Source organism: Delphinus delphis, chromosome 9 (assembly GCF_949987515.2).
Source record: "Delphinus delphis chromosome 9, mDelDel1.2, whole genome shotgun sequence".
Lineage (NCBI taxonomy): Eukaryota > Metazoa > Chordata > Mammalia > Artiodactyla > Delphinidae > Delphinus > Delphinus delphis.
The window spans coordinates 78,657,870-78,671,242 of record NC_082691.1 but is presented as its reverse complement, the minus strand read 5'-3'; positions in this window follow the sequence as shown (position 1 = coordinate 78,671,242).

The window sequence follows — 13,373 nt, the reverse complement described above, 5'->3', positions numbered from 1 at the left end:
GAGTCACGGAGGTAGAAAACATACTTATGGTTACCAGGGGATAAGGGCAGGGAGGGATAAATTAGGAGATTGGGACTGACATATACACACTACTATATATAAAATAGGTAACAAATAAGAACCTGCTGTATAGCAAAGGGAACTTTATTCAGTACTGTGTAATGGCCTATATGGGAAAGAATCTAAAAAGAAAAAAAAAAGAGTGAATATATGTATATGTATAATTGATTCACTTTGCTATACACCTGAAACTAACACAGCATTGTAAATCAACTATACTCCCTTAAAAATTAAAAAAAAAAAGGAAGAAATGCAAAGAAAAAAAGCTCTCTGTACTAGATTTGCAACTATTCTGTACATTTGTGATTGGCTCAAAATAAGTTTTTGTTTTTAAATATTCAAAAATCAACATTGAAAGAAAATATGTTAAAGAAATGCTCAATCTCATCAGTGTTATTTCAACTCACTTGTACTTCTCAAATAATAACTTACTACTTTCTTTATGTGATTCAATCTGTGTGTGTTCAACTCTGAGTATTACAACAGAGATTAAGAGCACAGAATCTACAACTAGATTATTTGAGTTTGCATCCAGTTCTGTCATTTACTATCGGTGAGATATAGGCAAATTACCTCACCTCTCTGTTCTTCAGTGTCCTTATTTATAAAAAGTAAGGATAAAATGAGTTAACATATATAAAGCTAATAATATATTGACTGATACATATTTATGGATAAATAAATGTTATAGAGTCAACTTTGTTATATAAAGGATTTTGAGTTGTTCTAAGTATACTCACAATATACTAATAATACAGCAATAATAATGACAATAATACTAATAATATATTCTAAATCCATGACTAACGATATATTTTTCACAGTAAATCACAATTTTCATTTTACCTATATTAAATATTTAGCTATTTCTCATAAGACTGGTAACTCTGTTTTCTCTTTGAGGGCTTTCAAGGTGATATACGAGGGATATAGAAATAGCAACGTTTTTAGGGAAGATTTTGAAAACTGCTTGAAACTGGGAGTTAAGGGCTGTGCGCTCTAGATAATAACACACTTGGGACAGTACTTCATAAGGTTATATGAGCCAGCTCAGGCTATAAAAGCAATACTAGCAGTGGCCTGGCATCACGCTATGTTCTGGGAAAGCTGTGTTAATGAAATACAGTCTCAGTTTCTTGGGCTGGTGATCTTTGGTTCATTATCAAAGAAATATAGACGGTTTCCTGCCCAAACCCTTATGCCAAGAATTCGATGACCTCCACAAAACAAGCTCAGCAAATTCCCATGATGTCAATCCACTGGGCAGTTTTCTGAGATGGCAGTTCATGGCTGGGCCTTCTTAGAAATATTTCCACGAAGTGGGGAAAAGGTGGGCAGTGGGGAGCAACTCTGTCCGCTCTGTTCACAAAATAAGTAAATAAATCACACTGAGTCTGTCTAGCACCGCCATAGACTCTTCTCTCATTAAAGAATCCCGAGATAATATTTTTTTCAGTAGAAATAGATCTAACACTGCCATAGACTTTTCTGTCATTAAAGAATCCCTAGATAATATTTTTTTTCAGTAGAAATAGATTTCTGTTTTCTTTCTAGATCAGGGCTGTTCTGACTCGGTTATTCAGATCCCAAAGCAGGAGTTTAGTGAGTCAGGTGAGGCATCCAGAGTATCATCTCCTGTGAAGGCCTGCCCTGTTAGACTGTGGATTAAGCTAGAAAGAAGTGGTAGGTTCATTTGTTTTGTTTCTTAGATTCCACATATAAATGAAAACATACCATATTTGTCTTTCTCTGCCTGACTTACTTCACTTAGCATAATGCCCTCTAGGTCAAACCATGTTATCACAAATGGCAAGATTTCATTCTGTTTTGTGGCTGAGTAATATTCCATTATACACACCACATCTTCTTTAAATACAGTCATCTATCGGTGGATAATTAGGTTTCTTCCATATCTTGCTATTATAAATAATGCTGCAGTGAACATTGGGGTACATACTTGTTTTATTAGTGTTTTTGTTTTCTGCAGATAAATACCCAGAAGTGGAATTGCTGGATGGTATAGTAGTTCTATTTTTAATTTTTTGAGGAACCTCCATACTGTTTTCCATAGTGGCTGTACCAATTTACATTCCGTCAACAAACAGTGCATGAGGGTTCCCTTTTCTCCACATTCTCGCCAACACTTGTTATTTCTTATCTTTTTGATGACAGCCATTCTGACAGGTGTGAGGTGTGAGGTGATATCTTGTTGTGGTTTTGACTTGCATTTCTAAGATGACTAGTGATGTTGAGCAACTTTTCATGTGCCCAAAACAAACAAACAAATATAACAAGACAGAAAAATACTCACAGATACAGAGAACAAACTAGTGGCTGCCAGAGAAGAGGGGATTGGTGGATGGGCGAAATAGGTGAAGAGGATTAAGAGGTACAAACTACCAGTTATAAAATAAATAAGTCACAGGGGTATAGTGTATGGCACAGGGAACATAGTTAACTATATTGTAATAACTTTGTACAGTGCATAATGTATAAAAATATCAAATCACTGTGTTGTGTACACCTGCACCTGAAAACTAATATATCGTAAGTCAACTACACTTCAATTAAAATAAAAATAAAAAGAAGCGTCGTGTGAGAGGTAGAACACTAGTGCTGCAGGACTTCATCCTCCATTAAGACTCTGGTTTATTATACACACAGCAAATGGGTTTATCCAGTATTGCCTGTTCTCTTTCCTAAACTGTTCAACTTGAAATTAGCGGAAGATAAACTCACAAGATTGCATAGGAACCCAAACTTGGTTTCATGCGGAGAGGGGACAGGATGTGGGATTTAGTGGATAGTGAGAGTATTCTTCTCACAGTAGATTATTGATATTTCAACGTCTCTCTGCACTTACCTCTATTAAGCAGAACTGTTGAAATGATATCTCCCACTTAGACCATAAGAGTTAAGGTTAATGTTTATTTTTAGTACTTTAAGGTTAATAATATTCTATATCTAGAGCACTTTGCACACAGTGACTGACACACTGTAGATGTTCAATTACATACTTACAATTTTTTATTCCATTCATTAATTCTGTTCAGGCAGGCAATTGGTCATCAGCCCCCTAAAATTGTTTTTCTTTCCTGCCCTCTGGGATTATTAGCGCTCTTCTGATATCCCTAGAAATTTTACTCTTGTATTCATCAAAACCTGCTTGAAACCATACCTGCCCTCAAAGCAGAATAACCAGAGTCAGAGAGGCACTGAGTCAAACACTGGCAGCATCCATCGTATGTGGTCATAGCCAAAGGATCCCAAGCATCTTGGTGTCATTCCCAAGATCATCTGTACTGTGGAACTACATGTATTAGACTACCTGCCTCTGATTCTGTTGAATATTCTGTTCACCTAGCAAGCTTCTTTTGCTTTGATTCTATATTCACTAAGCAAGCTTTATGTTTTTATTTCACTTCCCATATAATTCTTCCAACAAGAAAAGAATGTTCACCACATACAATTAAATTCTTATCCCTATATTAGTTATTTCTCCCCCCAAATTAACAAATTAATATTCAGGTTTTATACACTGGTTTTGAAGCTTCATTTGGGTCTGTCCATGAGATGTGGCATGAGTGCTAAAAAAAAAAGTTCTTTCTGAGGCCGCAAAGCTGAGAAACAGATCTAGGCTTCAGAAATGAGTGGTAGCCACCAACTGAGGTCTTCTGAGAGACATAGGGCAGCCTTTCCCCAGATGAGTACATACTCTGCAGTCCATGTGCTTTCCATACACTTGATGCATGTTACAGTAGTTCTGTAGAAGACATTAATGATACTGCACTCTTGCCATTTGGTTTCTGGACCCAGACACAGATTCAATTACTGGCTTGTTCCATTTGGCTTTTGGACCCAGACACAGATTCGATTACTGGCTTGTCTAAAGTAATCTATCTGACATCAACTGGACATTGAAGTGGCCATTTCTACAGTCACCATACAAGACCCCTGCACAGATCATCCGAATATTGCAGCCACACTCATTGTCCATACACAATACTGTGCAGTCACTCTTGGTGTGAGGAGGACCTTGACAGTGTGTATGACACTGACAGTATGCGGTCTTCACAGTGCTCCTGTCTAGCTGCCTACACTTGAAAGTTGAGCGGTACACTGCACAGCCGACTCCTTCATTTTACTCATTTTAACCATCAATGAGATGGGCTGCCCAGTAGAAGAGCATATGAGCTTTTTCAGATGATCAGGATGCCCTGATGGGACTAGAATTGGTTAAATTCCTTATCATTATTCTGCTTTTAGTCTTAGTTTTAACAACAACCACCACACTTACTCTTATTTATGCTTTATCAATTTTATTATTTATCCCCATGATAAGTAGGTGAGACAGGTAAGGTAGATACTATTATTCTCTTTAGATTGCTGAGGTAAGAAGCTTAGAAAGGATAAATAATTATACCAAGCTCAACACAGTCAGTAGATGATAGAGTTGGAAATTGAAACCAGGTCCAATGATCTATGAAAATACTAGTCATGTATTAGTTGAATAGACTTTAGAATAGCGGTTCTTGCATTTTAGTGTACTTAAGAATAAGTTGGGACCCTGACTACATATCGAACTAATTCAAGCTGCTAGTTAGTTTCTCCTTCCCAAAACAATTGTGGTGAAACAATAGTCAGAAACAAAGCAGGAAAAAAAAAAAAAAAAGAGGGAAACATGGACCTGAATCTAACCAAAACCTGTCACAAACTTTTGGGGAAACCACGGTGCTTGGGTTGGTTAGTGATATAGACATAATAATGGTAAGATTGGTTAGATAAGAGCTATTAAATTACCTGAATTCAGAGAAAAGAATTTTTAAAAGAAAATACAAAATGAAAGCTAAAAGATACAAAGAACAGAAGTATCAAAATTGAATATTAGATATTACAAGAAAAAAAGGAAAAGAATAAGGCAAGAAGAAAATATTTGAACAAACAAGATAAAGTTTGTCCAATTAAAGTAAGATAGAAGATGGAAAATCTAGATTGAAAATCCTTAAGGAGAAACAGGAGAAAAAGGAAAATTTCACACCCAGACATATTATTATGAATTTCAGAACATGAAAGAAAATCTAAAAGTTTATGAGAAAAAGGACCAAAAAATTTTAGAAGGCTATTTGCTGGGTTAAAGAATAGATTCATTTGCAATATTAATTGGTATTGCTGGGGTTACTCTCTATAGGAATTGCACCAGTTTATATTCACACCAGCAAAGTGTGAGAGATGACTGCAGCTCAGCCAACGTGGTGCATTATCAGACCTGGAATTTTTGACATTTTGATATTTGGCATTTCAGAGTATAATTAATTTACAATAACCTCATTATAAGTAAAGTTTTACATATTTTTCTGTGTTTAAAAGCCACTCATATACCCCTTAATATGAACTGTCTATTTGTATCTTTCCACTCACTTTGTCCTTGGGTTTTTGCTCTTTCTCTATATTTTCCCCATTTTGTCATTTGTCGTTTAACTTTGCTTGTAGGCAGAAATTTCTGTTTTTTACATGAATAAAAATTTAAATAAATTTTCTTTTATAATTTCTGAATTTTTGATATTGTAAAGAAGGGTCTTCCCACCCCAAGGTTAGAATTCCTAGGAAGTTACCAAAAAAATTCCTAAGCACCTACTTTGGAATTTCTGGTCCTGTAGTTTTGGCACAGAGCCAAAACTCTGCTTTAGAAACCTCTCTAGCCTAACCTACCCTCTTGTTAGATACTCAGCAAGTGATTAATGGCGACAGTAACCCAAATGTCACTTGATAATCAACCACTCACTGAAGGTACAGCTCTGTTCTCAAAAAACATTAATACCTAAAAGGTAAAGTTGTGATCACTTTGAGTACTTAAAACATCACAAAAGCATAAAGTCAGACGTTGTGGAACTAAGTAGAAGTCTGTGAATAAGGCTCCCTCCCACCCACTGCCCCACTGCAAGAATTCCCCTCACCTTCATTGGAGTCGCTGCCCTTTCCAGATCCTAGGCCACTTAGCACAGTTAATAGTGCAACTCAGGACACACACAGGGAGAACAGAGGCTGGCGGTTCTAGAAAGAAAGAGTTTCTTCTTTTATTACCCGTATTAATCTGTTCTCTACACTCAAAATTATCTCCCCTACATCTATTCCATCAATTAAAGATTCACCAATTCATTTAGCATAGCAAGCTCCTTTCCCTCTCTCCCCCTTTCCTCCCCCCTCATTCTATTGGGTCTTTAGACATCATTTAGTTCACTGGTTCTCAACCCCCGGCTGTACAATAAAGTCACCTAAGGAGGTTTATAAAACTCCCCCTGCCTGTGCCTCAAGCCAACCCCATTAAATCAGAATCTCTGGAGGTGAGGGGTCCAACGTGTTATCAGATCTCCTCAAGTAGATTCTAAAATACAGCTGACAGTTGTTCCCCCTCATCTAGTTAATCAGTTAACACTTCCTGGGTAGTGAAGAGCAAGCTTAAGGAAGCAACAAGAATTTTGATAAACCTGGAGAAGTGCTTGTAGAGATGGCACATTCCGGAGGATTCCACTTCTGGGCAGGCCGTGGCAGTAAAGAGTTTGTTTTCCCAGAGAGCAGCATGAAAAACTTGGGAAAATTTGACATTTTGCTTTATTATTCCAGAATGCCCTGAAAATTTACTCTCTTCCTTTCTTATCACTCTAAAGGAAAGATTAAAAGTTACAAATGATCTCCCTTTCTTCCTGTCTCTTATTACGCCACACTTCACCCTCCCCCCCGCCCTGCCTAAAATATACACATCTTTTTGTGTCTCATATAGCCTACATTCCAGACATTAAGTATCAGATATTCAGCAGCACAGACATTGAGTAGAATTCTTTTCTCAATCAATCAAATGCATTTTTCTAATATTGAAAGATGTTTGTCATGTTGAAGCAATTTCCCTCTCACTTCCTGCATGTTTAAATGTGAATGAATAGGCTAATGTGTAACTAGGATTCTATCTCTGCCAACTGGCTGCTGGTATTTATAGCTAACCTTTTAGACAATAACCGCTGTTCCAAACCTAACAATCCCATTCTGTTTACCACAGTCTTTTCCATATCCGATGCATATGACCTGAAAATAGAATTTCCTTGATTCTAATCACTGTCTCCATTTTCTCCATTTTCCATTTTGCCATTAAGTCTTCCTTTTCTCCATTCTCCTACAAGGTAATTTTGCTCATATTCCTACTCAGCAATTCCAAATAATGAAAGCATGTCTTTTTGAAATAAATTTTATTTACACAGATTGAAAATATGATTGTGTTAATGACAACATTACTTTGGTTATTGCAGAAAAGGGAAATAGGTGCCCCCTGTATTTTTGGCCAAATGTACACTGAACCCATTCATTCTTCTTTAATTCTATATTTTCATTTTTGCCACAATAATGATAGATCCCTATTTAATGTACAGGTAACACATTTTTGTTTTGGGGGATCTGAGTATAATAATTTAAGATAAGAGACTTACCTAAAACACAGGCTGTATTGACACTAAAATATTATACATTTAAATAGTTATGATATAAAATAAACTGATTCTTATTCCATAAAAGGTTCATATTTTTAAAAATACAGACAACTAAACTAGAAAATAATATTAAAATAGAGTTTATCAAATTTACCACTTTTTAAAACTTCATTTCACTTATATAAAATGTGATTGTAAACTCACCCTGATTAAAAGCTTACAGAAGTTGAACTAGTGCTAATGAAACAATAAAATATTTCTTTTACCATTAAAGACGACTTGAGAATTTGGGGGAATTTTGATTTGCTGCTAACTAGTTATAAAGCAAGCAAAGTTATACAAATCCAGATGAATGAGAGTTTTAAAAGTGTCCTCAATATGGAAATAATTTGCTACTATTTTCTCAAACTTATCAGAAAGTTGTTCTACATTTATGTCCAATATTTAATTTATTTCAAAATAAAGATTTCCTGCTCATCACATCCTTTCTCTTATAATAGCAATATGTGGCAAAAAATGTAAATTAATTATTATGAATCACTGTTCTTGGGTTTTATCAGTCCATTTGAATGTCTTTCACCTCTTTGTTTTATATCCCCTTTTCCATGTCACTTTCCAAATGAGAAATGTCAGTCTGTTTTAGCTTTAACAGTGTGCGGCTCTTAGATAGCACTGAGGGTTAATTGGAATTTTCTGTCTGGTTACATTCTGAAAATTAAAGAGTCAGTTTATCAATAAGCCTGTGTTATCATTTCCTTTTCTGCTGTTCCTCAAATTCAGTATGGGAGTCTGACTTTTATCTTTCATGGTAGTGATTGCCAAGGACAAAATTCTTAACTATGGTGATTTTCTGGGACATCATTTTCTTTTTTTAATAAGAAAAATATGGCATCCTTAACTAGTTTATATTGTTTTATGGCACTTTAAAAAATAAATATTACGTGACTACACAAATTAAATGGAAAAGTTTTCATAATTAAAGAATTAAATTACTGATTACAAATGTGGTTTTCATCTTTGGTGTAATGTCTATGTTTATGGCGGAGATGAAAAATCAACTGAATTAACTAGAATGGAATTTAACAGGAATGTATGTCACATTTTCTGCTTATATTTTTACAAATATTTAACAAGAACCACCCAGTGCAACTTGTGAAAGAAAAGGCTTAGAAATTGTGTTGGATAGTAAACTTCATGTAAGTCAACGGTAGCTTTGAAAAAGTGAATTTGTTATTTTGCTACATTATAATAGAATAGTGTGTTCAATAATCTACTCTTCTCTTTACTGGTTAGGTTACACCTGATGTATTCTGTTTAAGCTAGTCATCACAATTTATGTTTTCTTAAAAAGATACAGGCCAGGATCCCATACAGTATTTCGTGGAACATATTTTATTAGTAGTTATTGAAGGAAAAAAAGGGTTCTATGGTCAACCACCGAATTAAACAGATTTCTTTACTGCAGTACTTCCCAATGCTTTTTTTTTTTTGCGGTACGCGGGCCTCTCACTGCTGTGGCCTCTCCCATTGCGGAGCACAGGCTCCGGACGCGCAGCCTCAGCGGCCATGGCTCACGGGCCCAGCCTCTCAGTGGCATGTGGGATCCTCCCGGACCGGGGCACGAACCCATGTCCCCTGCATCGGCAGGCGGACTCCCAACCACTGCGCTACCAGGGAAGCCCTTCCCAATGCTTTTAATAGGCAAAGCACAGTTTAACTCTATGAGAGGATACAGTGTGTACATTGTTTTTCAAAGTAATTGACAGTAGAATTCTCTTTCCATATAAAATCTATTACCATATTGAAAAATAACTTGAGGGATAATTGGCTTCTACAGAATACAGTTGAGAAAATGCTGGTATGTTCCATTGGAACTTGATCAAAGCAGAATAACCAGCCAAGCATATCTCCACTCCTGGCCTGACCTCCTCATCACACAGGTCTGTCTTCTGGTCTCTTCTCTGTAAACTAGATGTTGTCTTGGAGTTTGGCTTATCCTCATATTAAAAGAAAAATATATTTCTTGCCTTATGAAATATCTGAAGCAGACACAAGAACAGATTTGCTTGCTACAGATTTAAAAGGTTTATGATTAAAGTTCAAAACTGGGATATTAGAATGTGCGCAAACTGTTGATGGTGACATATTTACAATTCAATGCTTTCCTTTAATGTGGAAAACTTCTATTGGAATAAACGTATAGAGATGGAGTTTGTTACTGACAATCTCATAGCTTCAGATCTATAAGAATATAGTCAGATTTTCTTTGGGAGTATATAGCACAGCAGAATAGCATCATTTGCAATGTACAAAATGAGTCTAGCACATGCCAGATAACCTTTGAGTGAGCAAAATACTTGTAGGAAACACAAAAATTATGAAAGTAGATTCCGGAGCTACAGAGCACCCGAAAAGCCAGCCAGCACCATCATTTATCTGATACTTGAATTCCTTCTACCCAATTAGATGGTTTGCTAGCTAAGGAGATAACGAAATACCCCACAGTAATAGTGTCCAAGCAGAGTCAACTGAATCAAGTGACCTTCACATTCCTCTCTTTTCTAAAATATTGTAACTCTGATGTGAAGGATTAGAATTAATCCAAAATAGGAAATATTATACAATTTTACATACTGCATTTAAATAATCTTATGTTGATCTGTGGAAGGCGATTGCTGGCATTATTGCATCAATTGTTTTAGAAAGAAGCTATTTATAAAACTCTTGTTCCATTCACACTGCCTACGCACACCAGAGGCGGGAAATGGTTCAGAGAGGAAATGGAGAAGAGTTCATGCTTGACAAACGTCCTGAAAAATCAATAGGGGGTATGTTTTAGCTTTTATTGTTTCTGATCAGTATCTGATCTGCTGAGGGCATCTGTAATGTTGAGAGGTTCCTGCCTGAAGTCGACAGCCATCTTCAGCTTAGCCAGTTGACAGATCCTGTATTACTCCTTCCCTCCCATTTATCATTTCTCAGATACTCTCAGTACTTTTGGAGAGTGCTTAGAATTTCCAGTTACACAGAAAAATGTAAACAATAGAACCTCCAGTAAGTTTGGGGAATCTAAAGCAGAGAGGATGTGTGCCTTATGCAACAGGATGTTAAAATGCTTTCAGTGTTAGAGTCTTTTCTTTATTTCTGTTAGCATTATTGTTTTAGAATTGTTGCGCTCTTTGAATTCAACCAGTCTAAATTTCATATCCAGTCAAGCCCCATACCAAGGCTTGTTAATGTCTTTGCAGCTCCCATAAAAATTATTTCTTTTTTATTCTTTTTGGCACCTACAAAATATAGCCTGTTTTCAGATCAAATCTGTATTATTCCAGTAGCTTTTGAAATGGTCTCTGGCTCCACCACAATTTATTATGCACACCTCAGATGACTTTTGTTCAAGACATGCAGTTTTAGAGTTGGACGGCCCCTTTGGGATTCTTACCCATCCAGTAGCACAGGGACATTCCAAAACTCAGTGTTATTGGCTCCCATTACCAATATTGCACTCAATGTCCTTTCCATCCTCAGATCCCACTATTCTCCTATATTACACTAATCCATTTTGTGCCCATCGTACCTCAGAACTGACTTTTCAATTCTTACCTCTACTTTGCCCCTTATATTCTTTCTTCTCAACTTATTCTCCTGACATTGTTTAATTGACATTTTATAATTATAAGAGGATGGGAGATTTGCACTCAGTCATGAGAAATAATACACGGGTTCCTTGGCAACATTCTGCAAAATTATAGTACAGTATCACAACCAGGACACTGACATTTGATACAATCCACCAATCTTATTCAGATTTCCCAAGTTTTACCTGTTCTCCATTTTATGTATGTGTGTGTGTGTGTATGACACAACTTTATCACCTGTGTAGGTTTGTGTATCCACTGACATGGTCAAGATACTGAATGGTTCCAGCACCATAAGGATCCCTTGTGTTGCCCTTTTATAATCACAGTCACCTCTTTCCTCCCCAGTCCCCCACACCTAACCTCTGGAAACCACTAATCTGTCTTCCATTTCTAAAATATTGTCATTTCAAAATGTTCTATAAATGGAATCATATAGTATGTAATCTTTTAGGATTGGATCTTATCACTCAATTCCCTGGAGATTCATCCAAGTTAAGCTTTTGGTATGTCAGTCCTACATTGCCATTTAGTTAATGTTTGTTGACTAGATAAATATATAATTTAATGATTGAATATGGATTATGCCCTAATGCCCTGCTTTTTTGCCTGAAAATATTTGGTTTAGACACTTTTTGACATCAGTTTTCTAGAATATTGCATGCTTCCCGGTTTCATGTGAATTGAACATACTTAAAGAATATACTTTCTTTTGTCACAATGACACCTCAGTACTTAAACACATCAGGATAAAAACAAACACTTCTGTGGGAAGAAGCATTACTTTGCAGCTCCCACACAAAATCTTGGATGAAACCCAGCTGGCTGATATGTAACAGAGATAGCACAAGCAGGAAACTGGGAAGATCTCAGATAAGGAATCCCAGAGCTCATCCTTATTAGCCAGGGTTCTCAACTCTTGCCACACAGAGGAGTTATCTGGTGAATTGTTCAAAAACGTTGATGCTGGGGCCCCACAGAGATCAATAGAATCATAATTGGGGGGCGGAGGTTCATTCAATTCAGATCTGATATTTGCCAAAGTGATTGTTTCCACTTGGTATCCAGCATTCATTTTGATTGAACAGTGCAAGCACTTATCAGTTTTTAAGTATTTTGAATACCATCTCTAATTATATCACATATTACATGATATCCTGGAATTTAACAGATTATTTGACCATGATTCTGAAATTTACATTAGAAAATTAAAATAGAATTCTAATGTCTTTGGTTGATAACAGAACAGGTAACATAAATGGTAAAGTCCCCTCTATAATCCATATAAACAACTCACTCCATAAGTCTGCTTCCAAATCACCAGTAATAGTTATATATGTAGACAAAGCCCCAATATTTCTTTCTAATCTTTTCATGTATTTGTTTGTAAACAAACATTTATGGACAACTTGTTTGTGCCTCATCTCTGCAATACATCCTTTAGTCTAGTTTAATGAAATCCCTTTAAGAAGTTTTGACAGACATTGCTGATTTCCTTCCAATATCCTCTGCCACTCTTCTTACTAATAGAACTTTATTTTGGAGTGGCAGTGTGTCAACTAAAATCTCAGTTTCTTAGCCTAGGTGTCCTTGAAGCTATGGATAGCCATGTAACATAGTTATGGTTAATGATGTGGAAATATGGTACTAGGTGGGAGGTCTAGAAAACTATTCTCACCTAATAAAATACTGACTAGACTAATATTGTGTGCACATTTTTGTCTGTCATTTTTCCCCATTATTGTTGCCCTCAATGCAGATGACATGAATGGAGGTGTGGCAGCCATTTTGTGACCATGGGTTATACACTATGGACAATGGAACAGGAAGCTAGATGAAGCCTGGTTTCTTAAGCACCTTCCCTGGATTTAATCTGAATGCCCCTGTCTTTTGGCTATTGAGTGAAGTAAACCACTTATTTGTTTAGGATTCTGTTATATGGGACCAAATTCAATTATGTATTATAAAGAGTTGAAATCACCTAGGACAGGTAGCTTCTGTGTAAAATTATGTAAGTTACTTGCCCAGTTTCCATACATTTAGTTCCTTAACCATCTAACATAACGTGTTCTACTTTCTCAATGATCATCTTCCCTTATCTCAGTCTTTTATCACATCATTGCCCAACTGTTGTTCATATTTCCACCTTACCCCTATTGCTTGATATGTGATCTATTTTTCCCTAGTTATCCTTTCATCT